Source organism: Oncorhynchus clarkii, chromosome 24 (genome assembly GCF_045791955.1).
Source record: "Oncorhynchus clarkii lewisi isolate Uvic-CL-2024 chromosome 24, UVic_Ocla_1.0, whole genome shotgun sequence".
Classification (NCBI taxonomy): Eukaryota; Metazoa; Chordata; class Actinopteri; order Salmoniformes; family Salmonidae; genus Oncorhynchus; species Oncorhynchus clarkii.
Window position 1 is genome coordinate 38,795,503 of NC_092170.1, and position 6,174 is coordinate 38,801,676.

A 6,174-nucleotide genomic window follows, 5' to 3' on the forward strand; every position below is an offset into this window, starting at 1 on the left:
GGTAAGACCCAGATGCAGACTGTGTCAGAGTAACAATGTTTATTACGGCAACAGGGCAGACAAACGACAGGTCAAGGGTCAGGCAGGGGTCGATAACCAGAGTAGTAGGGGAAAGGTACAGGGCAGACAAACGACAGGTCAAGGCAAGTAGGGGTCAGGCAGGGGTCAGGCAAGGGTCAGGCAGTGGTCGATACCCAGAGTAGTAGGGGAAAGGTACAGGGTGGCAGGCAGACTCCGGGTCGGGCAGAGGTCGGTAATCCAGAGGTGGGACAAATGTGCAGGACGGCAGGCAGGCTCAGGGGGAGGCAGAGTGGTCAGGCAGGCGGGCTCAGAGATGGGACAGGCAAGGGTCAAAACCAGGAGAACGAGAAAAAGAGACTGAGGAAAAGCAGGAGCTGAGGGAAAAATTAAAACGCTGGTTGACTTGACAAACAAGACAAACTGGCAACAGACAAACAGAGAACACAGGTATAAATACACAGGGGATAATGGGGAAGATGAGCGACAACTGCAGGGGGGTGGAGACAATCACAATAACAGGTTAAGGAGTTGGCACCTTGCTTCAATGATATTTTACCTACTGTACTGTATAAGGAGTATGCTCGGCATTCAAAATATTTACTGTGGATCAGGGTTGGTTGCATCAAAGATACGTGATAAAGGGCTGCCATATCTTAACGAATGTATTATATCTGCCAGAGATGTTGAATCCTTTCTTTATATAGCAAGGTGGTGACTTCAGCTAACCAGGTTTGAAAACGGGTACAGCCTCCTTTATTCCAAAGGCTTAAAATGTTTATTTTTGCATTAACCATGCCATATTGTAATGTTAGTTGTTGTTCCCAGTGTGTTAAAGTCGTTGTAACTGTCATTGTTGCATGAAGAAGTGGACCAAAGCGCAGCGTGGTAAGTGTTCATGATTTATTAATAGAACTGAACACTGAATAACAAAACACCGAAGAGAAGGAACGAAACCGAAACAGTTCTGTCTGGTGCAGAAACACACAAAAACAGAAAACAACTACCCACAAATCACAGGTGGGAAAAGGCTGCCTAAGTATGGTTCTCAATCAGAGACAACGATAGACAGCTGTCTCGGATTGAGAACCACACCCGGCCAGACACACAGAAAAAGAAAACATAGAACACAAAACATAGAATGCCCACCCCCAACTCACGCCCTGACCAAACCAAAATAGAGACATAAAAAGGATCTCCAAGGTCAGGGCGTGACAGTCGTTAGGTGCTGTGACCTGCTTAAAACAACAGTATCCGAGGCTGGTATGAGGTTACAGATGTGAGGTTACTTCTGAGAAACAGAGGTTACTTCTGAGAAACACTTAAAAAATGTCCTGCCAGAATATGTGCAGTTTGGGGCATGACTATAAGAAGTGACCCAGGGTAAACTTGGCAGATTTGCACTTACAGGAATAGTGGTACAGGAATAGTGGTACAGGAATAGTGGTACAGGAATAGTGGTACAGGAATAGTGGTACAGGAATAGTGGTACAGGAATAGTGTAGTCTGTGAATCACTTCGTATTGAATAATTTGATGTCGGGAGTTTATCGAGCACAAGTGAATACCTCGAAGGCAATCAGTCCAACGGTCATCAGAAATCTCCAAACCAAGGTCTTCCTCCCAGGTCTCCTTCAAATGTTGTGTGGATACAGACTAATATGTTGTAAAGTGATCGACAAATCTGGAGATCAAACTCTTGGAGTCAGGGGCGAGGTTCATGAAAATATACATTTCGCGGCAGGTGTAATTTGCCTCAAATTGTGGTATATTTCAGCGAATGTAGTTTCTTATCTGAAGACGTCAGAAGAAGTTAGATGCAGGGAGATTGTACATTTCCCTCAACTGTGCGAATGTGGCAAAAAATACGATTGATGTAAAGGTCTGCAATAATAGTAATGCCCTTTCTCCTCCAAAATAACAGTCAGTTATTGAAGGGGGGAAAGCATGGTTCTGGAAAAAAGAACAGAGGTCTCCGGGAGACCAAATATTTTCCTTATTTCATAACACATTTTTGATGATTTTTCTTGGCATGAAGTTATTCCCAGTAATATCTGTAGGGGATTAAGTTGATGAAAAGAGAAGTTCTGGAAGAGAGGTGTTGTGTACATCTTGTTCAATAGCGAGCAATGAAGGGGTGGAGGGATCTACAACACTAGGGTATGCATCCTGCCACACTAGGGTATGCATCCTGCCACACTAGGGTATGCATCCTGCCACACTAGGGTATGCATCCTGCCTATAAACCAGTGCTCTAGCATTTTACTGCCCAATAACAATGCAGAAAATTTGGCAGGCTCAGGCCAACTAATTCTTTGGGCTTGATTATATGTTTTTTTTTAGAGATACGGTGTATCCCCACACAAAGGCAAGCTAATAGAATCCAAGGATTTGAAAAAAAGCTTTACTTAAAAATTTAGTCAGATTCTGAGAGAGATAAAGGAATCTGGGGAGTGTAACCATTTCAATAGCGTTAACACGGCCTATCAAAGATAGAGGCAACACTCTCCAGATCTCAATGTTGCGCTTCAACTTCTCTATCATGTCGAGGTAGTTCAATTTATAAATCAATTTACGGTCCTTGGGGATGACAACCCCTAAATATTTAATTTAGTCTCCTGTGATTTTTAAAAGGTATACGTTTAAAGAACTCTGTGTTCACCTTTTAAGAGGCATGAATTGGCTTTTAGCCCAGTTTATGGTGTACCCAGCGAGTTCTCCAAATGAATTGGCTTTTAGCCCAGTTTATGGTGTACCCAGCGAGTTCTCCAAATCACTCAATGAGCTCCAACAGCGGTGGAAGTGACTCTTTGGGGCGTGAGACGAACAGGATGATGTCATCTGCATAAAGCGAGATGTGGTGATCAACAATGCCAATGTTACGGTGAGCATTGATAGGACGGCTTCTGGTACTAACAGCTAGGGGTTCCATAGCAATGGCAGGATGGCTTCTGGTACTAACAGCTAGGGGTTCCATAGCAATGGCAGGATGGCTTCTGATACTGACAGCTAGGGGTTCCATAGCAATGGCAGGATGGCTTCTGATACTGACAGCTAGGGGTTCCATAGCAACGACAGGATGGCTTCTGATACTGACAGCTAGGGGTTCCATAGCAACGGCAGGATGGCTTCTGATACTGACAGCTAGGGGTTCCATAGCAACGACAGGATGGCTTCTGATACTGACAGCTAGGGGTTCCATAGCAACGGCAGGATGGTTTCTGATACTGACAGCTAGGGGTTCCATAGCAACGGCAGGATGGCTTCTGATACTGACAGCTAGGGGTTCCATAGCAACGGCAGGATGGCTTCTGATACTGACAGCTAGGGGTTCCATAGCAACGGCAGGATGGCTTCGTACTGCAGAGACAACATCTTCGAAGGTTCTCTCTGTATTTAGATCCATTTGAGCAGCACCGCATCATTTAGGGAAAGGGAATGGAGGAAATCAGACATTTTGTTGTGGTATCTGCAGTGGTCTATGAGGTGTTGATCCAACTTTTGGGGTCCGTAGTAACAGCTCCTGTACTATATGTAATTCTGTTCTATTTGCCTGTATCCCTCTCAGCTGTAACGACTCTAGTTGGTGGAAGGGAGAGGAGGACCAAAAATGCAGCGTGGTAAGTGTTCGTCATGTTTTAATTGAACAAACTGAACACTACTCAAAATAACAACAAAGAGAAAACTAAACAGTTCTGCCAGGTGAACAGACACTAAAAAGAAATGAAACACCCACAACCAAAATGGGGGAAAACAGTCTACCTAAGTATGATTCTCAATCAGAGACAACCAGGCTACCTAAGTATGATTCTCAATCAGAGACAACCAGGCTACCTAAGTATGATTCTCAATCAGAGACAACCAGGCTACCTAAGTATGATTCTCAATCAGAGACAACCAGGCTACCTAAGTATGATTCTCAGAGACAACCAGGCTACCAAAGTATGATTCTCAATCAGAGACAACCAGGCTACATAAGTATGATTCTCAATCAGAGACAACGAATGACACCTGCCTCCGATTGAGAACCATACTAGGCCAAACACATAGAAATATAACAACATAGAAAAAAGAACATAGACTACCCACCCCAACTCACGCCCTGACCAACCTAACACAAAGACATAAAAAAAGAGCTAAGGTCAGAACGTGACAGTAACAGCTGCAGTACTATATGTAATTCTATGAATAGCTCTATTGGCCTGTATACCTCTCAGCTGGCGTGCCAGTAGTTTATCCGGTTTATCACCCATTGCAAAGTGTTTTTATTTCATCTTTAATAGCATTGTGTTTACTTGGTTGGAGAGAATAGTATTGCATTCATATTTTAGTTTTCATTATGTTATTCAACTTGGAAGATAAGGGCGCTTCCATGTCGTCTCTCACAAGCACCGGGAGCTGGGCATCGATTTCTAATAGTCTTCTCTGCCTACATTTTATCATGGTAGCCTCATATGATACTATATGTCCTTTCATAACAGCCTTAAATGCCTCCACACAAAGTGGTGTCGGATACATCTGCAGTATCATTCTGGGACAGTCGTAATTAAATTGGCTGTTTGTTGGTGAAATTTGGTAAAAAGCCATTTTGACATTTGCTCAGTACATTGTTTTCACTGAGGAAGTGTAGAAGTCTGCTGTTAATGATAATGCAGAGGATTTTGCCAAGGTTACTGTTGACGCATATCCCACGGTAGTTATTGGGGTCAAATTTGTCTCCACTTTTGTGAATTGGGGTGATCCGTCCTTGGTTCCAAATATTGGGGAAGATGTCAGAGCTAAGGATGATGTTAAAGAGTTTAAGTAGCCAATTGGAATTTGTTGTCTGTACATTTTTTCCATTTCATTGAGAATACCATCAACACCACAGGCCATTTTGGGTTGGAAGGTTTGTATTTTGTACTGTAGTTCATTGAAGGTAATTGGAGAATCCAGTGGTTTCAGGTAGTCTTTAATTGTTGATTCTAAGATTTGTATTTTATCATGTATGTGTTTTTGCTGTTTGTTCTTTGTTATGGAGTCAAAGAGATTGGAGAAGTGGTTTACCCATACATCTCTGTTTTGGGTAGATAACTCTTCATGTTGTTGTTTGTTTAGTGTTTTCCAATTTTCCCAGAGGTGGCTGGAGTGTATGGATTCTTCAATTACATTGAGCTGATTTCTGACATGCTGTTCCTTCTTTTTCCGTAGTGTATTTCTGTATTGTTTCAGTGATTCACCATAGTGAAGGCGTAGACTCAGGTTTCTGGGTCTCTATGTTTATGGTTGGTGTCACGTTCTGACCTTAGTTCTGTTATTATATCTTTGTTTTAGTATGGTCAGGGCGTGAGTTGGGTGGGTTGACTATGTTCGTTGTTCTATAATTTGGGATTTCTGTATTCGGCCTAATATGGTTCTCAATCAGAGGCAGCTGTCAATCGTAGTCCCTGATTGAGGATCATACTTAGGTAGCCTGGTTTCACTGTTGAGTTGTGGGTGTTTATTTTCCGTTTCAGTGCGACACGGGATTGTTTTGTTTGTGTCGGTGAGTCACGTTTATTGTTTTGTATTTCAGGGTTCATTTTGATTCAACATTATGGCTACTTACCACGCTGCGCATTGGTCCTCCGATCCTCCTCGCTACTCCTCCTCAGAAGAGGAGGACGAGATCCATTACAGTTGGACAGGTTTCTCAGTTTCTTTCTTAGCTTTTTGCATTCTTCATCAAACCATTTTGTCATTGTTGTTAATTTTCTTCAGTTTTCTGTTTTCTGTTTGATTTGAAGCTGATATACTGTTTAGGTTTTCTACTGCCATGTTTACACCTTCACTATTAAAGTTTAACGTTTTGTCCATGAAGTTGTCTAAAAGGGATTGAAATTGTTGTTGCCTAACTTTTTTTTGGAAGGTTTCCACACTACTTTCCTTCCATCTGTAGCACTTCTTAATGTTACTCAGTTCCGTTGGCTTTGATGCCTCATGATTGAGTATTGCTTTGTTCAGGTAGACTGTGATTTTGCTGTGATCTGATAGGGGTGTCAGTGGGCTGACTGTGAACGCTCTAAGAGACTCTGGTTTGAGGTCTCTCTCTCTGTATCACACACACAAACACACACACACACTTGATGCTCCAAAACACAGTGACCTTTGGTAGACTAGCCAAAATGTCAAGATTTAC